The sequence below is a fragment of the Pristiophorus japonicus genome, chromosome 12 (genome assembly GCF_044704955.1).
Source record: "Pristiophorus japonicus isolate sPriJap1 chromosome 12, sPriJap1.hap1, whole genome shotgun sequence".
NCBI lineage: Eukaryota > Metazoa > Chordata > Chondrichthyes > Pristiophoridae > Pristiophorus > Pristiophorus japonicus.
This window is the reverse complement of record NC_091988.1, coordinates 137,891,483-137,912,280: the sequence shown is the minus strand read 5'-3', so window position 1 is coordinate 137,912,280 and position 20,798 is coordinate 137,891,483.

The following is a 20,798-nucleotide window of genomic DNA, read 5'->3' as shown; positions in this document are numbered from 1 at the left end:
GTGCTTTGTTTTTTTTGCCATCTGGGGAGTGCACCCACCCATTGCTGTGTGGGGAGACCTGCCCTCGCAGCCTCCCTCTTTCCCACACCCCTCTCTCTATCGCTATCTCTCTCTCTCTGTCTCTCCCCTCTCTCTCTGAGAGCCCTTCCTCCTAATTTAAAAAAAAAACAATTAAGACACTGAGCAGAGGGAACAAGGCCCCTCCCCAATCATTAACTAGGGGAGAGGTGTGCCTCTTTCAGAGCTCCCTCTGTTCAAACACCAACGAGGCTAATAAAGACCATTCAGGCCTGTGACTTTGGGGTGGGTGTAGCCCTTAAAGGGACCCCGTGATGGCGACCCCATCCACGCCGGTGGCAGGGCCAGCGAAGACATATGCGCAGGTGGCAACCGCTTCCACGGCACCTCCTGCGCCACCCGCTGCCCTGCCACCATTCAGACTAATTACAAAAAAACACGGGGTCAAGAGCTACACTCACCCCACAATGAGCATTGAGGAGTGCGTGCGGGCGATGGCTGGGGTAGTCGGCCCCTCGGCCATTGTCGCAGCCTCCAAGATGTCTGGGAAGGCCGTGTTCTTCCTGGGGTCGGAGCGGGCGGTGTCCCTGGCCCTCGAAAAGGGGCTCACGGTGGGCGGGGCGTTCCTGCCGGTGGATCCTCTCGAGGCCACTGCGCAGAGGGTCATCGTATCGAACGTCCCGCCCTTTGTTCCCGCTGAGCTCCTCCTCCCTCACCTACACCAACTGGGGGAGGTAAGGTCGGGGATCAACCCCATACCGCTTGGCCTCCGGGAGAACAGCCTGCGCCACGTGTTCTCCTTCCGCCGCCAGCTCTTTGTCCGGCTGGCGCGGGAGGAGACGACCGAGGGTTACTTTAATGTGGTGCACGAGGGGACTGCCTACCACGTCTTCTGGACGTCGGACGGCGTGCGGTGCCATGCCTGTAGGGAGGTGGGGCACGTTCGCAAGAACTGCCCCGCCTCCAAGGCCGCCAAACCACCGAAGGCGGCCAAGGCTGGCGCCGCCGCCACCCCTCCCCCTAGTTGCGTCCGCGTGCCGGGAGCCATGGGTGCGCGGGCATCGTCGGGGGCCTTTGTTTTCACGGCCTCTGGCGGGGGGGAGGGAGAGCGTCCGACGAATAAGAAGGCGCGGAAGAAGGCAAAACACCCAGAGGCGGATCCCCTCAGTGCGCCAGAAAATTTGACCACCGCGCTCAGCCCAACCCCGTCACCGGCGAGCGCGGGGTGCCCTGAGCCCGTGCCTGAGCCCTTGACTAATACCGCAGAGGGGCCCGGGCGCGGGCAAGAAAAGGAAAAGGGGGGGAGCGGAGCGGGAGGCCTCGGCAGACATGGAGGTCTCCCTGCCTTCGCGCGCCCCCAGGAACAAAAAGAGGCACCGCCCCAATGAGGCGGAGGGGGAACAACATCCCTCCGCGGAGGAGGCGGTGCCCGCCGCGTGTCCCGCGTCCCCCACCAGCGCCCCCAAATTGCGCTGCAGGCGCGAGGAGTCTGTCCCCGGGGAGGGTGAGGCAGTCGAGGCTGCCCAGCCGCTGCCTCCTGGGGATGGAGTGGAAGATCTGCCTGTCGTGGGGGGCGTGGGGCCAGCGTAAGAATGCATTGCCGCCGGGCCGGGCGTCCCGGGGACTGAAAAGGCTGAACCTGAGCCCGCCCAGCTATTAATCAACTGCCCCCGGGAGTCGCTCGACCCGGCAGAAACACAAATGAGTGATTTTAATGAAACTGTAGATGCTGGGCCGGGGGGTGGCAGCGGGGAGGGGGAGGAACACCCACCCTTGCCTCTTGCTGTGGAGCTGGAGTACTTGGAGAGCCTGGGGATTTCCTATAGCAGGGTCTCTCCTTGTTCCCCGGTTCCTGGGGCGGAGGGGGAACCCCTTCCGCTGTCATTTCCCGACCCAGCACCATTTTTAAAAGAGCCCAGTGGGGACTCCTCTGCCGACGATCCTGGGGGTGGGATCGGGGCAGTGCCAGGGCCGGTTGGAGCGGCCGGTTCATTTGCCGTACCTTGTGCGGTCGATGGGCCGGCTGCTGGCGGCCACCTCCCGGAGGAGGACGGGGACTCGGTGGGGGACGCGGGTGAAGACCTAGAGACCACCGCCAGCGAGGCGGTGGATCTGCTCGCGGCCGCCGCCGAGACCATCCTCATTCCTGCAAAGGAACTCCGGGACTTTTTGGCCCAGAGCCGGGGTCACTGCAACCAAGCCCGACTGGCCCTAGAAAAATGGTCCGAGCCAGAGCTGATCAAGGGGTCCGTCCGCGCCGCCGTTAAAACCTTGGCCGCGGGCGGGCCCTTGACAAAGGCGCAACACCTTGAGCTGCGCGAGCTCGAGGGACTCCTCGCTGGGCTGCGGAGGGAGCGGAGTTCAACAAAAGACTCCGCTCCCTCCCCCACAATAGGTTAACGTAGAGGTTGCACTATGCTTTTGCCATGAAGATAACCATAGCTAGCCTCAACATCAACGGCGGCAGAGGGGCACGCCGTAGATTTGACAATTTTTCGCTCCTGCGGGAGGGGAAATATGCGGTGTGCTTCCTGCAAGAAACCCACACCGTTCCGGGAGACGAAGCCACGTGGCTCCTGGAATGGCAAGGAGAGGTCCGCATGAGCCACCTCACCGCCATTTCTAGTGGGGTGGCCATCTTGCTGGGCCCGCATTTTCAGCCGGAGATCTTGGGGGTCGAGGAGCCCGTGCCAGGCCGCTTGCTGCACGTAACGGTTCGCCTGGGGGACGTGCCGCTCCATCTCGTGAACGTGTACGCCCCTCAGCCCGGCCGGCAGCAAACGCGCTTCTTTGAAGAGGTGTCCGCTCTTCTTGGCTCCGTCGACGTCGGCGACTGCATTGTCCTCGGGGGGGATTTTAACTGCACCCTCGAGGCGAGGGACCGCTCCGGTGCCCCGCAGTGCATGACGGCGATGGAGAAGTTGAGGGACCTGGTCGGGTCCTTCGACTTGGTGGACGTCTGGCGAAATCTCCACCCCTTACTTGGGTGAGGCCTGGAGTAGGATGGTCTAGAGTCGACCGCCTTTACGTGTCTCGGGCGTACGTTTCCTGCGTCCCGGCGGCCTCCATGCGGCCGGTGCCGTGTTCGGACCACCACCTGGTGTGGGCGGAGCTCGCTTCGCTCCGCGCGAGGACGGGGTCCGCGTACTGGCACTTTAACAACCGGCTGCTGGAGGACGTGCGGTTCCAGGACTCGTTCCGTGGATTTTGGTCCGACTGGAGAAGGAAGCAGGGGGGCTTCCCCTCCTTGAGGCTATGATGGGACGTGGGCAAGGCTCACGTCCGCGTCTTCTGTCAAGAGTACGCGAGGGGGTCGACCAAGAGGCGGGCGGCCAGAGTCGGGCGCCTAGAAAAAGAGGTGCTCGACCTGGAAGCCCGTCTCGGTCAAGTCGTCCAGGACCCGGCCCTGCGGACGGTGTACGAAGCGAAGAAGGCCGCGCTGAAGGACCTGCAGCTCGTCGGGTCCCGAGGCGCGTTCGTGAGGTCGCGGATCCGGTTCCTGCGGGATCTGGACCGCGGCTCCCCCTTCTTCTACTCGCTGGAAAAAAGGCAGAGTGTCCGTAAGCAGCTCTTGACGCTGCTGGCCGACGACGGCTCTCTCGTCTCGGATCCGGAGGGCGTCAACAACAGGGCCCGTGAATATTACGGGGCTCTGTTCTCTCCGGATCCGTCCAGTGAGGAAGCGCGTAGAGTTTTGTGGGAGGACCTGCCGAAGGTCAGCCCGGAGGGCGCCGAAAATCTGGAAGCTCCGCTAAGCCTGGCGGAGCTGACCGGTGCCCTCGCCCGGCTCTCGAGGGGAAAATCCCCGGGGCTGGACGGGCTGACCGCGGAGTTCCACAGGGCGTTCTGGGACGTCCTGGGGAGCGACTACGCGCGGGTCCTGGGGGAAAGTCTGGCGACCGGGGAGATGCCCCTCTCTTGGCGCAGGGCAGTCATCGTCCTGCTGCCTAAGAAGGGCGATCGCCGCCTCCTTAAGAACTGGCGCCCGGTCTCCCTCCTCAGCACGGACTACAAAATCTTCGCCAGGGCGATGTCTGCTCACCTTGGTGCCGTGCTGGACCACATGATCCACCCCGACCAGTCCTACACGGTCCCGGGCCGGACAATCCACGATAACATCCATCTGGTCCGGGACCTCATCCATTGTTCCCAGGAGGCTGGTCTGTCGGTCGCCTTCCTATCCCTCGACCAAGAGAAGGCGTTCGACAGGGTGGATCACGACTATCTGCTCGGAACTCTGCGCGCTTTCGGGTTCGGGACGCATTTCGTCGCCCGGATCCGACTTTTGTACGCCACCGCGGAGTGTCTGATTAAGGTTAACGGGTCCTTGACGGCGCCCCTTCGCTTTAGGAGAGGGGTGCGCCAGGGATGCCCCATGTCCGGCCAGTTATACGCCGTTTGCGTGGAGCCTTTCCTGCGCCTCTTGCGGACGAGGTTGACGGGACTGGCTCTGCAAGGGCCGGGCGTGGAGGTCGTCCTCTCGGCTTACGCCGATGACGTGCTCCTCGCGGTAGAGGATCCCGCTGACCTGCGGAGGATGCGTGAGTGCCAGGAGATTTACTCGGCCGCGTCCTCCGCCAGGATCAACTGGGAGAAATGTTCCGGACTCCTGGTGGGTCAGTGGCGGGTGGACTCCCTGCCGGAGGAGCTCAGGCCTTTTGCCTGGAGCACGACCCATCTCCTCTATCTGGGAGTCTACCTTAGCCCCGACGAGGGAGCCTGGCCGGCGAACTGGCAGGAGCTGGAGGCCAAGGTCGCCGCTCGCCTAGGGCGCTGGACAGGACTGCTCCGAGTGCTGTCCTACAGGGGTCGAGCGCTAGTCATAAACCAGCTGGTGGCCGCAATGCTGTGGTACCGGCTGGTCACTTTGATCCCTCCCCCTGCGTTTGTCGCCAAGATACAGAAGAAGCTGGTGGACTTCTTCTGGAACAACAGGAAGCACTGGGTCTCTGCTGCGGTCTTGAGTCTCCCGCTTGAGGAGGGTGGTCAGTCGTTGGTGTGCGTCAGCGCCCAGCTCGCGACTTTCCGTCTTCAGACCCTGCAGAGATACCTTTACGTCGAGCCCCCTCCTAGGTGGTGTGCTCTGGCGAGGTATTTCTTCCGCCAGCAGCGCGACCTCAATTATGACACGCAGCTCCTGTTTGTGAACTTGGGGGGGCCAGGACCGCCCTCCGGGAGCTGCCTGTCTTTTACAGGGAACTCATCAGGGTCTGGAACAAAGTCTCCACCAAGCGCAGCTCTCCGCCGGCTGGAGTGGCGGCCGTCCTGCAGGAACCACTGCTCGGGAATCCGTACCTCCACGGCCGAGGTTTTATGTGGCGGTCGGAAGAGAGGGCTGTGGCTGGTGAGGTGACCAGGGTCAGGGACCTGCTCGATGGCGGAGGAGCGGGCTGGATGGCGCCAGACACGCTGGCGTGGCGCCTAAATTCTGCCAACGTCCGCCACGCGGCCGATGCCATCGAGTCGCTAAAAACAGCTCTGGGCCCTGACTCCGTTAGGTGCATCGAGGAGGCTCAAGCACGTGGGGAGATCCCGTCCGAACTGACCCCCGTCCGGACGGAATTCCTCATCGGCGCCAAACCCCGGAACCTCCCTCGGGGGCCGGCGTCTCACAACTTGAGCCGCCTCGGGGAAATCCCCTCCGTGCCTTTCAGTTCCGCGCGGAGGGGTTTCCTGTACGGGCTGCTCCTGCACACCCTCAACTTTGCCATCCTCGCCGGCCGTCTGGACACGCCATGGCGTACCATCTTGCCGTCCGGAGGAGGCGGGGGTCCCCGATGGAGGGCACTCTACGCAGGGGTCCTCCCACTATTCATCGGGGACTTGGCCTGGAGGGTGGTGCACGGAGCAGTGCCATGCAACAAATTTTTTAAGCCGGTTCACGGACTCCCAGGCCGCCTGCAATTTCTGCGGTCTGGAAGAGTCCGTGTTCCATGTTTTTATGGAATGCACAAGGTTGCAGCCCCTGTTTTATTATTTGAAGGGGCTGCTCCTGAAATTCTGGCTGCACTTCATTCCCACTCTCCTGATCTTTGGGCACCCTGTGCGGAGGGGAGCGGGTAGGTCCGAAGGCCTCCTCGTAGGACTGCTCCTGGGCACGGCCAAGGGTGCCATCAGCCGGTCCAGGCAGCGGGCGGTCGAGGGGGTCGTTCAACCTGACTGCCTGCCTCTCTTCCGCTCTTACATCCGGTCCAGGGTGTCCTTGGAGATGGAGCACGCGGTGTCCACCGGTACGCTCGCAGCCTTCCGCGAGAGGTGGGCACCGGAGGGACTGGAGTGCATCATCACGCCCGGCAACCAAATTTTAATTTGATTTTACGTTTTAAAGTTGAATTTGTTTTAATTGCCAGTGCTTTTAGTGTCCCCCTCTCCTTTTATAGGGGGCACTGGAAAAAGGAAAAATTTGATTTTAGTGCCCAAAAAAAAAAAAAAAGGGCCTTGTAAATGTCTGGTGTGTCATCCAGGTCGGGTGGCACGGATACATGTTTTATGTTTTGCAGGTAGACTCTAAAAGAGTTTCATGCACAAGGACCAATTGTGGAGCAGTGGAGGCGTGTCCTGCTCAGTTGGAGCTGTGAGCAGTGAGAGGAGCAGCTATCAACTTTAGCTCCTGCCTGGAGAGCCCTGAGACCAGCCCAGGAAGAGAAGGAAGGAAGGGGCTTCACCTTCAACTTTCACCCAGAGGGAGAGAGGAAGCAGAAAACATTTCAACTTTTTACCATTTCTACAAGGAGTTGGAGAGAGGGGGAAAAACCAACAAACATCCAGTGTGGAAGGAGGGAGACTCTACCATTCAACAGGTGGGTGTATTGGTGCAGTCCCAAGAAGACTTTGTTGAATCGGTGGGGGGAGGAAAGAAGACCACTGAGGGCCGGAACATCGCGGGGGGTGTGTGTGTGTGGAAGTGTGTGTGGGGGCCTTGCTTACAACTAGGCCCCCCCCGCACAATTGAACCCCCCCTCCACCCAATTGCCTAGCCTGGGGTAGCTGGAGCTACCAGGCTGAAGATTTTCCTTAATCACCCTATTTAAACATCATTAGGAGTGTGTGCCTGGTGGCTCGAGCTGCCCCAGGTGAAGACGTCTTCTCCCCCCACCTGAAGACCAATCCAAAGACTGTGTTTTTTATGTTTTGCCATCTGGGGAGTGCACCCACCCACAGCTGCGAGGGGAGACCTGCCCTCGCAGTTCCCCCCCACTTCCCACCCCCCTCTCTCTTTCTCTGTTACTCTGTTTCTCCCCTCTCTCTCTGAGGCCCCTTTCTCCTAATTTAAAAAAAAAACAATTGAGACAACTGAGCAGAGGGAGCAAGGCCCCTCCCCAATTGCCAACTAGGGGAGAGGTGCCTCGTTAAGGGCTCCTCTGCTCAGTTAATATACGAGGCCAATAAAGACCATTAAGGCCTGTGACTTTGGGGTGGGTGTAGCCCTTAAAGGGACCCCGTGATGGCGACCCCATCCACGCCGGTGGCAGGGCCAGCGAGGACATATGCGCAGGTGGCAACCGCTTCCACGGCACCTCCTGCGCCACCCGCTGCCCTGCCAGCTTTCAGATTAATTACCAAAAAACACGGGTTCAAGAGCTACACTCACCCCACAATGAGCATCGAGGAGTGCGTGCGGGCGATGGCTGGGGTAGTCGGCCCCTCGGCCATTGTCGCAGTCTCCAAGATATCTGGGAAGGCCGTGTTCTTCCTGGGGTCGGAGCGGGCGGTGTCCCTGGCCCTTGAAAAGGGGCTCACGGTGGGCGGGACGTTCCTGCCGGTGGACCCTCTCGAGGCCACCGCGCAGAGGGTCATCGTGTCGAACGTCCCGCCCTTTGTTCCCGCTGAGCTCCTCCTCCCTCACCGACAACAACTGGGGGAGGTAAGGTCGGGGATCAACCCCATACCGCTCGGCCTCAGGGAGAGCAGCCTGCGCCACGTGTTCTCCTTTCGCCGCCAGCTCTTTGTCCGGCTGGCTTGGGAGGAGACGACGGAGGGGTCTTTTAATGCGGTGCACGAGGGGGCTGCCTACCGCGTCTTCTGGACGTCGGACGGCGTGCGGTGCCATGCCTGCAGAGAGGTGGGGCACATTTGCAAGAACTGCCCCGTCTCCAAGGCCGCCAAACCACCGAAGGCGGCCAAGGCTGGCGCCGCCGCCACCCCTCCCCCTCGTTGCGTCCGCGTGCCGGGAGCCATGGGTGCGCGGGCATCGCCGGGGGCCCTTGCTATTACGGCCTCCGGCGGGGGGGGGAGGAAGAGCATCTGATCGGAAGGAAGGCGCGGGGGAAGGCAAAACATCCAGAGGCGGGTCCCCTCGGTGCGCCAGACAATTTGTTTACCGCGCTCGGCCCAACCCAGTCACCGGCGAGCGCGGGGTGCCCCGAGCCCGTGCCCGAGCCCTTGAACAACACCACAGGGGGGCCCGGGCGCGGGCAAGAAAAGGAAAAGGGGGGGCGGAGCGGGAGGCCTCGGCAGACATGGAGGTCTCCCTGCCTCCGCGCGCCCCCAGGAACAAAAGGAGGCACGGCTCCGATGAGGCGGAGGGGGAACAACATCCATCCGCGGAGGAGTCGGTGCCCGCCGCGTGTCCCGCGTCCCCAACCAGCGCCCCCAAGCTGCGCTGTAGGCGAGAGGAGTCTGTCCCCGGGGAGGGTGAGACAATGGAGGCTGCCCAGCCTCTGCCTCCCGGGGATGGCGTGGAAGATCTGCCTGTCGTGGGGGGCGTGGGGATCGCGGAGGAATGCATTGCCGCCGGGTTGGGCGTCCCGGGGATTGAGGCGGGCGGGGCCGAAAAGGCCTAACCTGAGCCCGCCCAGCTATTAATCAACTTCCCTCGGGAGTCGCTCGACCCGGCAGAAACACAAATGAGTGATTTTAATGAAACTGTAGATGCTGGGCCGGGGGGTGGCAGCGGGGAGGGGGAGAAACACACACCCTCGCCCCTTACTTTGGAGCTGGTGCACTTGGGGAGCCTGGGGATTTCCTATAGCAGGGTCTCTCCTTGTTCCCCGGTTCCTGGGGTGGAGGGGGAACCCCTTCCGCTGTCATTTCCCGACCCAGCACCATTTTTAAAAGAGCCCAGTGGGGACTCCTCTGCCGACGATCCTGGGGTTGGGATCGGGGCAGAGCCAGGGCCGGTTGGAGCGGCCGGTTCATTTGCCGTACCTTGTGCGGTCGATGGGCCGGCTGCTGGCGGCCACCTCCCGGAGGAGGACGGGGACTCGGTGGGGGACGCGGGTGAAGACCTAGAGACCACCGCCAGCGAGGCGGTGGATCTGCTCGCGGCCGCCGCCGAGACCATCCTCATTCCTGCAAAGGAACTCCGGGACTTTTTGGCCCAGAGCCGGGGTCACTGCAACCAAGCCCGACTGGCCCTGGAAAAATGGTCCGAGCCAGAGCTGATCAAGGGGTCCGTCCGCGCCGCCGTTAAAACCTTGGCCGCGGGCGGGCCCTTGACAAAGGCGCAACACCTTGAGCTGCGCGAGCTCGAGGGACTCCTCGCTGGGCTGCGGAGGGAGCGGAGTTCAACAAAAGACTCCGCTCCCTCCCCCACAATAGGTTAAGGTAGAGGTTGCACTATGCTTTTGCCATGAAGATAACCATAGCCAGCCTCAACATCAACGGCGGCAGAGGGGCACGCCGTAGATTTGACAATTTTCCGCTCCTGCGGGAGCGGAAATATGCGGTGTGCTTCCTGCAAGAAACCCACACCGTTCCGGGAGACGAAGCCACGTGGCTCCTGGAATGGCAAGGAGAGGTCCGCATGAGCCACCTCACCGCCATTTCTAGTGGGGTGGCCATCTTGCTGGGCCCGCATTTTCAGCCGGAGATCTTGGGGGTCGAGGAGCCCGTGCCAGGCCGCTTGCTGCACGTAACGGTTCACCTGGGGGACGTGCCGCTCCATCTCGTGAACGTGTATGCCCCTCAGCCCGGCCCGCAGCAAACGCGCTTCTTTGAAGAGGTGTCCGCTCTTCTTGGCTCCGTCGACGTCGGCGACTGCATTGTCCTCGGGGGGGATTTTAACTGCACCCTCGAGGCGAGGGACCGCTCCGGTGCCCCGCAGTGCATGACGGCGATGGAGAAGTTGAGGGACCTCGTCGGGTCCTTCGACTTGGTGGACGTCTGGCGAAATCTCCACCCCGACTCCAGCGCCTTTACTTGGGTGAGGCCTGGAGTAGGATGGTCTAGAGTCGACCGCCTTTACGTGTCTCGGGCGTACGTTTCCTCCGTCCCGGCGGCCTCCATGTGGCCGGTGCCGTGTTCGGACCACCACCTGGTGTGGGCGGAGCTCGCTTCGCTCCGCGCGAGGACGGGGTCCGAGTACTGGCACTTTAACAACCGGCTGCTGGAGGACGTGCGGTTCCAGGACTCGTTCTGTCGATTCTGGTCCGACTGGAGAAGGAAGCAGGGGGGCTTCCCCTCCTTGAGGCTATGGTGGGACGTGGGCAAGGCTCACGTCCGCGTTTTCTGTCAAGAGTACGCGAGGGGGTCGACCAAGAGGCGGGCGGCCAGAGTCGGGCGCCTAGAAAAAGAGGTGCTCGACCTGGAAGCCCGTCTCGGTCAAATCGTCCAGGACCCGGCCCTGCGGACGGTGTACGAAGCGACGAAGGCCGCGCTGAAGGACCTGCAGCTCGTCGGGTCCCGAGGCGCTTTCGTGAGGTCGCGGATCCGGTTCCTGCGGGATCTGGACCGCGGCTCCCCCTTCTTCTACTCGCTGGAAAAAAGGCAGAGTGTCCGTAAGCAGGTCTTGACGCTGCTGGCCGACGACGGCTCTCTTGTCTCGGATCCGGAGGGCGTCAACAACAGGGCCCGTGAATATTACGGGGCTCTGTTCTCTCCGGATCCGTCCAGCGAGGAAGCGCGTAGAGTTTTGTGGGAGGACCTGTCGAAGGTCAGCCCGGAGGGCGCCGAAAGTCTGGAAGCTCCGCTAAGCCTGGCGGAGCTGACCGGTGCCCTCGCCCGGCTCTCGAGGGGAAAATCCCCGGGGCTGGACGGGCTGACCGTGGAGTTCCACAGGGCGTTCTGGGACATCCTGGGGAGCGACTACACGCGGGTCCTGGGGGAAAGTCTGGCGACCGGGGAGATGCCCCTCTCTTGGCGCAGGGCAGTCATCGTCCTGCTGCCTAAGAAGGGCGATCTCCGCCTTCTTAAGAACTGGCGCCCGGTCTCCCTCCTCAGCACGGACTACAAAATCTTCGCCAGGGCGATGTCTGCTCACCTTGGTACCACATGATCCACCCCGACCAGTCCTACACGGTCCCGGGCCGGACAATCCACGATAACATCCATCTGGTCCGGGACCTCATCCATTGTTCCCAGGAGGCTGGTCTGTCGGTCGCCTTCCTATCCCTCGACCAAGAGAAGGCGTTCGACAGGGTGGATCACGACTATCTGCTCGGAACTCTGCGCGCTTTCGGGTTCGGGACACATTTCGTCGCCCGGATCCGACTTTTGTACGCCGCCGCGGAGTGTCTGATTAAGGTTAACGGGTCCTTGACGGCGCCCCTTCGCTTTAGGAGAGGGGTGCGCCAGGGATGCCCCATGTCCGGCCAGTTATACGCCGTTTGCGTGGAGCCTTTCCTGCGCCTCTTGCGGATGAGGTTGACGGGACTGGCTCTGCAAGGACCGGGCGTGGAGGTCGTCCTCTCGGCTTACGCCGATGACGTGCTCCTCGCGGTAGAGGATCCCGCTGACCTGCAGAGGATGCGTGAGTGCCAGGAGATTTACTCGGCCGCGTCCTCCGCCAGGATCAACTGGGAGAAATGTTCCGGACTCCTGGTGGGTCAGTGACGGGTGGACTCCCTGCCGGGGGAGCTCAGGCCTTTTGCCTGGAGCACGACCCATCTCCTCTATCTGGGAGTCTACCTTAGCCCCGACGAGGGAGCCTGGCCGGCGAACTGGCAGGAGCTGGAGGCCAAGGTCGCCGCTCGCCTAGGGTGCTGGACAGGACTGCTCCGAGTGCTGTCCTACAGGGGTCGAGCGCTAGTCATAAACCAGCTGGTGGCCGCAATGCTGTGGTACCAGCTGGTCACTTTGACCCCTCCCCCTGCGTTTGTCGCCAAGATACAGAAGAAGCTGGTGGACTTCTTCTGGAACAACAGGAAGCACTGGGTCTCTGCCGCGGTCTTGAGTCTCCCGCTTGAGGAGGGCGGTCAGTCGTTGGTGTGCGTCAGCGCCCAGCTCGCGACTTTCCGTCTTCAGACCCTGCAGAGATACCTTTACGTCGAGCCCCCTCCTAGGTGGTGCGCTCTGGCGAGGTATTTCTTCCGCCAGCAGCGCGACCTCAATTATGACACGCAGCTCCTGTTTGTGAACTTGGGGGGGCCAGGACCGCCCTCCGGGAGCTGCCTGTCTTTTACAGGGAACTCATCAGGGTCTGGAACAAAGTCTCCACCAAGCGCAGCTCTCCGCCGGCTGGAGTGGCGGCCGTCCTGCAGGAACCACTGCTCGGGAATTCGTACCTCCACGGCCGAGGTTTTATGTGGCGGTCGGAAGAGAGGGCTGTGGCTGGTGAGGTGACCAGGGTCAGGGACCTGCTCGATGGTGGAGGAGCGGGCTGGATGGCGCCAGACACGCTGGCGCGGCGCCTAAATTCTGCCAACGTCCGCCACGCGGCCGATGCCATCGAGTCGCTAAAAACAGCTCTGGGCCCTGACTCCGTTAGGTGCAGCGAGGAGGCTCAAGCACGTGGGGAGATCCCGTCCGAACTGACCCCCGTCCGGACGGAATTCCTCATCGGCGCCAAACCCCGGAACCTCCCTCGGGGGCCGGCGTCTCACAACTTGAGCCGCCTCGGGGAAATCCCCTCCGTGCCTTTCAGTTCCGCGCGGAGGGGTTTCCTGTACGGGCTGCTCCTGCACACCCTCAACTTTGCCATCCTCGCCGGCCGTCCGGACACGCCATGGCGTACCATCTTGCCGTCCGGAGGAGGCGGGGGTCCCCGATGGAGGGCACTCTACGCAGGGGTCCTCCCACTATTCATCGGGGACTTGGCCTGGAGGGTGGTGCACGGAGCAGTGCCATGCAACAAATTTTTTAAGCCGGTTCACGGACTCCCAGGCCGCCTGCAATTTCTGCGGTCTGGAAGAGTCCGTGTTCCATGTTTTTATGGAATGCACAAGGTTGCAGCCCCTGTTTTATTATTTGAAGGGGCTGCTCCTGAAATTCTGGCTGCACTTCATTCCCACTCTCCTGATCAGGGAGAGCAGCCTGCGCCACGTGTTCTCCTTTCGCCGCCAGCTCTTTGTCCGGCTGGCTTGAGAGGAGACGACGGAGGGGTCTTTCAATGCGGTGCACGAGGGGACTGCCTACCGCATCTTCTGGACGTCGGACGGCGTGCGGTGCCATGCCTGCAGAGAGGTGGGGCACATTTGCAAGAACTGCCCCGTCTCCAAGGCCACCAAACCACCGAAGACGGCCAAGGCTGGCGCCGCCGCCACCCCTCCCCCTCGTTGCGTCCGCGTGCCGGGAGCCATGGGTGCGCGGGCAGCGCCGGGGGCCCTTGCTATTACGGCCTCCGGCGGGGGGGAGGAAGAGCATCTGATCGGAAGGAAGGCGCGGGGGAAGGCAAAACATCCAGAGGCGGGTCCCCTCGGTGCGCCAGACAATTTGTTTACCGCGCTCGGCCCAACCCAGTCACCGGCGAGCGCGGGGTGCTCCGAGCCCGTGCCCGAGCCCTTGAACAACACCACAGGGGGGCCCGGGCGCGGGCAAGAAAAGGAAAAGGGGGGGCGGAGCGGGAGGCCTCGGCAGACATGGAGGTCTCCCTGCCTCCGCGCGCCCCCAGGAACAAAAGGAGGCACGGCTCCGATGAGGCGGAGGGGGAACAACATCCATCCGCGGAGGAGTCGGTGCCCGCCGCTTGTCCCGCGTCCCCCACCAGTGCTCCCAAGCTGCGCTGTAGGCGAGAGGAGTCTGTCCCCGGGGAGGGTGAGACAATCGAGGCTGCTCCGAGGATGGAGGGCACTCTACGCAGGGGTCCTCCCACTATTCATCGGGGACTTGGCCTGGAGGGTGGTGCACGGAGCAGTGCCGTGCAATAAATTTTTAAGCCGGTTCACGGACTCCCAGGCCGCCTGCAATTTCTGCGGTCTGGAGGAGTCCATGTTCCATGTTTTTATTGAGTGCACGAGGTTGCAGCCCCTGTTCCATTATTTGAAGCGGCTGCTCCTGAAATTCTGGCTGCACTTCAGTCCCACTCTCCTGATCTTTGGGCACCCTGTGCGGAGGGGAGCGGGTAGGTCCGAAGGCCTCCTCGTAGGACTGCTCCTGGGCACGGCCAAGGGTGCCATCAGCCGGTCCAGGCAGCGGGCGGTCGAGGGGGTCGTTCAACCTGACTGCCTGCCTCTCTTCCGCTCTTACATCCGGTCCAGGGTGTCCTTGGAGATGGAGCACGCGGTGTCCACCGGTACGCTCGCGGCCTTCCGCGAGAGGTGGGCACCGGAGGGACTGGAGTGCATCATCACGCCCGGCAATCAAATTTTAATTTGATTTTACGTTTTTAAGTTTAATTTGTTTTAATTGCCGGTGCTTTTAGTGTCCCCCTCCCCTTTTATAGGGGGCACTGGGGAAAATTGTAATTTTAGTGCCCAAAAAAAAAACACAAAAAAAGAAAAACACAAAAAAAAACAAAAAAAAGGGAAAAAAAAAAAAGGGGCCTTGTAAATGTCTGGTGTGTCACCCAGGTCGGGTGGCACCGTTTAATGTTTTTTGTTTTGCAGATGAACTCCAAAAAGAGTTTCATGCACAAGGACCCCCAGGTCCCTCTGCACCGCAGCATGTTGTAATTTCTCCCCATTCAAATAATATTCCCTTTTACTGTTTTTTTTTCCAAGGTGGATGATCTCACATTTTCCGACATTGTATTCCATCTGCCAAACCTTAGCCCATTCGCTTAACCTATCTCAATCTCTTTGCAGCCTCTCTGTGTCCTCTACACAACCCGCTTTCCCACTAATCTTTGTGTCATCTGCAAATTTTGTTACACTACATTCTGTCCCCTCTTCCAGGTCATCTATGTATATTGTAAACAGTTGTGGTCCCAGCACCGATCCCTGTGGCACACCACTAACCACTGATTTCCAACCCGAAAAGGACCCATTTATCCCGACACTTTGCTTTTTGTTTGCCAGCCAATTCTCGATCCATGCTAATACATTTCCTCTGACTCCACGTACCTTTATCTTCTGCAGTAACCTTTTGTGTGGCACCTTATCGAATGCCTTTTGGAAATCTAAATACACCACATCCATCGGTACACCTCTATGCACCATGCTCGTTATATCCTCAAAGAATTCCAGTAAATTAGTTAAACATGATTTCCCCTTCATGAATCCATGTTGCGTCTGCTTGATTGCACTATTCCTATCTTGATGTCCCACTATTTCTTCCTTAATGATAGCTTCAAGCATTTTCCCCACTGCAGATGTTAAACTAACCTGCCTATAGTTACCTGCCTTTTGTCTGTCCCCTTTTTTAAACAGAGGCATTACATTAGCTGCTTTCCAATCCGCTGGTACCTCCCCAGAGTCCAGAGAACTTCCGCCATCTCTTTTAATATCCTGGGATGCATTTTATCAGGACCAGGGGACTTGTCTACCTTGAATCCCATTAGCCTGTCCAGCACGACCTCCCTAGTGATAGTGATTCTCTCAAGGTCTTCCCTTCTCACATTCCCGTGACCAGCAATTTTTGGCATGGTTTTTGTGTCTTCCACTGTGAAGACCGAAGCAAAATAATTGTTTCAGGTCTCAGCCATTTTCACATTTCCCATTATTAAATCCCCCTTCTCTTCTTTTAAGGGACCAACATTTACTTTAGCCACTCTCTTCCATTTTATATATCGGTAAAAGCTTTTACTATCTGTTTTTATGTTTTGCGCAAGTTTACTTTCGCTATCAATCTTTCCTTTCTTTATTGCTTTCTTAGGCTTCTTTGCTGTTGTTTAAAATTTTCCCAATCTTCTAGTTTCCCACGAACCTTGGCCACCTTATACGCATTGGTTTTTAATTTGATACTCTCCTTTATTTCCTTGGTTTTCGACGGCTGGTTATCCCTTCTCTTACCGCCCTTCTTTTTCACTGGAATATATTTTTGTTGAGCACTATGAAAGAGCTCCTTAAAAGTCCTCCATTGTTCCTCAATTGTGCCACCGTTTAGTCTGTGTTCCCAATCTACTTTAGCTAACTCTGCCCTCATCCCACTGTAGTCCCCTTTGTTTAAGCATAGTACGCTCATTTGAGACACTACTTCCTCACCCTCAATCTGTATTACAAATTCAACCATACTGTGATCACTCATTCCGAGAGGATCTTTTACTAGGAGATCGTTTATTATTCCTGTCTCATTACACAGGACCAGATCTAAGATAGCTTGCTCCCTTGCAGGTTCTGTAACATACTGTTCTAAGAAACAATCCCATATGCATTCTATGAATTCCTCCTCCAGGCTACCCCGTGCGATTTGATTTGACCAATCGATATGTAGATTAAAATCCCCCATGATTACTGTCATTCCTTTTTCACATGCCTCCATTATTCCCTTGATTATTGTCCACCACACCTTGAAGTTATTATTTGGGGCCTATAAACTACGCCCACCAGTGACTTTTTCTCCTTACTATCTCTAATCTTCACCCACAATGATTCAGCATTTTGTTCATTAGAGCCAATATCATCTCTCACAACTGCCCTGATATCATCCTTTATTAACAGAGCTACCCCACCTCCTTTCCCTTCTTGTCTATCCTTCCGAATTGTCAGATAACCCTGTATGTTTAATTCCCAGTCTTGGCCACCCTGCAACCACGTTTCTGTAATGGCCACCAAATCATATCCATTTGTAATGATTTGTGCCTCAACTCATTTACTTTATTTCGAATGCTGCGTGCGTTTAGGTAGAGTGTTTTAATACTAGTTTTTAAACCATGATTTTTAGTTTTGACCCCTCCTGTAGCCCCTTTATATTCATACATATTGTCCCTTCCTATCACCTTGTGGTTTACACTTACCCCAGTGCTACTCTGCTCTGTTGCCTCCTACCTTTTGCATTCTTTCTTGGGGTCCTGTTCATCTGAGCTCTCACCCACTCTAACTAGCTCAGAGCCCTCTCCTGGGTTCCGAATACTCCTCACGTTGAGGCACTGAGCTTTCAGTCTTGTCTTTTTATTACACTTTGACCCTTTAGAATTTTGCTGTACAGTGGCCCTTTTTGTTTTTTGCCTTGGGTTTCTCTGCCCTCCACTTTTACTCATCTCCTTTCTGTCTTTTGCTTCTGTCTCCATTTTGTTTCCCTCTATCTCCCTGCATTGGTTCCTTTCCCCCTGCCATATTATTTTAACTCCTCCCCAACAGCACTAGCAAATACTCTCCCTAGGACATTGGTTCCGGTCCTGCCTAGGTGCAGACCGTCTGGTTTGTACTGGTCCCACCTCCCCCAGAATCGGTTCCAATGCCCCAGGAATTTGAATCCCTCCCTGCTGCACCACTGCTCAAGCCACGTATTCATCTGCGCTATCCTGCGATTCCTACTCTGACTAGCACGTGGCACTGGTAGCAATCCCGAGATTACTACTTTTGAGGTCGTACTTTTTAATTTAGCTCCTAGCTCCTTAATTTCGTCTCATAGGACCTCATCCCTTTTTTTACCTCTATCGTTGGTACCAATGTGCACCATGACAACTGGCTGTTCTCCCTCCCTTTTTAGAATGTCCTGCACCCGCTCCGAGACATCCTTGACCCTTGCACCAGGGAGGCAACATACCATCCTGGAGTCTTGGTTGCAGCCGCAGAAACGTCTATCTATTCCCCTTACAATTGAATCCCCTGTCACTATCGCTCTCCCACTCTTTTTCCTGCCCTCCTGTGCAACAGAGCCAGCCATGGTGCCACGAACTTGGCTGCTGCTGCCCTCCCCTGATGAGTCATCCCCCTCAACAGTACTCAAAACAGTTTATCTGTTTTGCAGGGGGATGATCGCAGGGGACCCCTGCACTACCTTCCTTGCACTGCTCTTCCTGCTGGTCTTCCATTCCCTAGCTGGCTGTGGACCCTTCACCTGCGGTAAGACCAACTCGCTACACGTGCTACTCACGTCATTCTCAGCATCGTGGATGCTCCAGAGTGAATCCACCCTCAACTCCAATTCCGCAACGCGGTCCGTCAGGAGCTAGAGGCGGATACACTTTCCGCAGATGTAGTCATCAGGGACACCGGAAGTGTCCCTGAGTTCCCACATGGTACAGGAGGAGCATATCACGTGACCGAGCTCTCCTGCCATGACTTAACCCTTAAATTAACTTAAATTGGCAACAACAATGTTAACAGGTTACTTACTGATATAAAAAAGAAAAAGAAAAGCTACTCACCAATCACCAGCCAATCACTTACTCCTTTGGCTGTGACGTCACCTTTTGATTTCTTTCTACTTCTTTTTTCTTTTTCTCCCGGCTGGAGCTGTACAAGGCACGCCTTTCCAACTCATGCTGCTCCCACCTGTCGCCGACTGCCACCACCTCAGGAACACCCGCTGGGCCTTTATAGGCCTCTCCAACACACGTTCAGCACCCGTTGCTTGCTGGCTGCATCCAAATGGGGGCCAAGCCTGAAAATAGTTCGGGCCTCTTTGGATGAGTGGGACAGGGATTCTGCTGATGTTGTGTCTGGTTAGGGCAGAAGTCTAAAATCCTGCCCCCTCCCTACCATATTTCACCTGACAGCTACCTGCCCAATCTACTATCCAATCTATACCTGAAGTTGTTGATAGTCCTCCTCACAGCTAACAACGCTAATTATTTTTTTATGCCTGCACATTTTTTATATTGTGCCTCCTTATAGCAAGGTCCAGATCATTATCATGCTGGGCAGAAGCTCAATGGGCCTAATGGCTTCCTTCTGTGCTGTAGAGTGGTTGTCTGCACTCCTCTATTTCTGCCCTCTTGAACATTCCTGATTATAATCGCTGAACCATTGGTGGCCGTGCCTTCTGTTGCCTAGGCCCTAAGCTCTGGAATTCCCTGCCTAAACCTCTCTGCCTGTCTATCCTTGTTTAAGACGCTCCTTAAAACCTACCTCTTTTGGTCACCTGCCCTAATTTTACCTTTTGCGGCTGAGTTTCAATTTTAAAAAACCTCATAATACTCCTGTGATGCACCTTGGGACATTTCACTATGTTAAAGGCGTTATATAAATACAAGTTGTTGTTATTATTGTAGGCTGGTTGTAAATTAGAGTTGTGTGTTGTCACTATTGTCAAGAAGCAGAAGGTCATTTTTATTTTCATGACTGACTTAACCTTCCTTACATCTGCTGTGACGGTGTATCTCTCCACTTAGTCACACGGGTGGTGAGAGGCAGGGTCCAGGAGCACCAATTCTGGTCACAAGAAGCAGCGAAGCAGGTTTGGTACATTTAGTGCTATGTGAATTGATACATAACAGTGCATTTGGAAGGTATCAGATCGGTTCCCATACAACCCTTAACGACACTACACTTCAGAAATACAAATAGCTTCTTACAACATCCTGCCGCATTCTATAGGAGAGCAATTGCCCAGCGCCCTGATTGTGGGCGGGAACCCATTCGGGGCGGGACTTCCTGATCCTGGCGCAGAAGTCCCGCCCCAGCCGCGAAATTGCTGTTACAGCTCCTCAGAGGAAGTGAAGCGCAATGTAGTGCAATCTCTACTTCCTCTTGGGGCAGGTTCCGGGGCCCGACAGGGGCACGTTGATCAGCAATATGTGGTTGCTCCGCGTAGCACTGATATGCTTCAATGCCCCTCCCGTTTGGCCTAAGGGGAGGGCCGCTGCGCACTCCACCAGGCCTCTGATGGCCCCCACTGGGCCACCAGGGTGGCGTGGTGCTGAGGCCGCAGCCCACCACCCAAATGGAGCGCTGGGCTGCACGATGGCGGCCCAGGCCACGCCACGCCACGGAGGAAGAAGTCGGGCCGACCCGTGAGTTGGCCAAATTGGAAAGATTGCAACCGGGGCACTCCTGACCTCCCCTTTAACTTCTGCCCCACAAGTGGAGGACTGCCCAGTTCACGACCCGCGAGGCTGGCGCTGACACTGATCATGGCAGCCATGCGGGGCACTGGGCAATGTCCGCCGTGGGGCGGAAAGGGGTCAGCGCACGGCGACGATGTCATCGTCAAATGCGCGGTGGCCAGGGGTGCTACCAGTGGGGCGTAGCGCTAACAATTTCACCGGAGCCAGTTGCCGCCCCACCGAGCGAAAACTGTTTTGCGTCCCCCCCGTTAACAGCCGCAGCGGCGTTAATGTGCGACACTAAACAGGGCAATTTCAACCCCTATATTTTCACTTGTTTGGCTCTTGTCCACAACGTTGTCTTCCTCCACCTCTACCTCAGTCGTTCTGCCGCTGAAATCTTTGATCAATGCATTTTTCACCTTCAGACTTGTTGGTTAGATGTTAGTTTTGAGCGATACCGTTAAACGGGAAAGGTCAAATCGGCCACCTGGCCTACGCCCCACCTGATATTTGGCTCTACGGAAGTCAATGGAACTAAATATTGGGCGGGGAGTGTCACGGGCGGGGAGTGTCACGGGCGGAGAGTGTCATGGGCGGGGAGTGTCATGGGCGGGGAGTCTCACGGGCGGAGAGTGTCACGGGCGGGGAGTGTCATGGGCGGGGAGTCTCACGGGTGGGAAGTGTCACGGGCGGAGAGTGTCATGGGCGGGGAGTGTCATGGGCGGGGAGTCTCACGGGCGGAGAGTGTCACGGGCGGGGAGTGTCATGGGCGGGGAGTCTCACGGGCGGGGAGTGTCACGGGCGGAGAGTG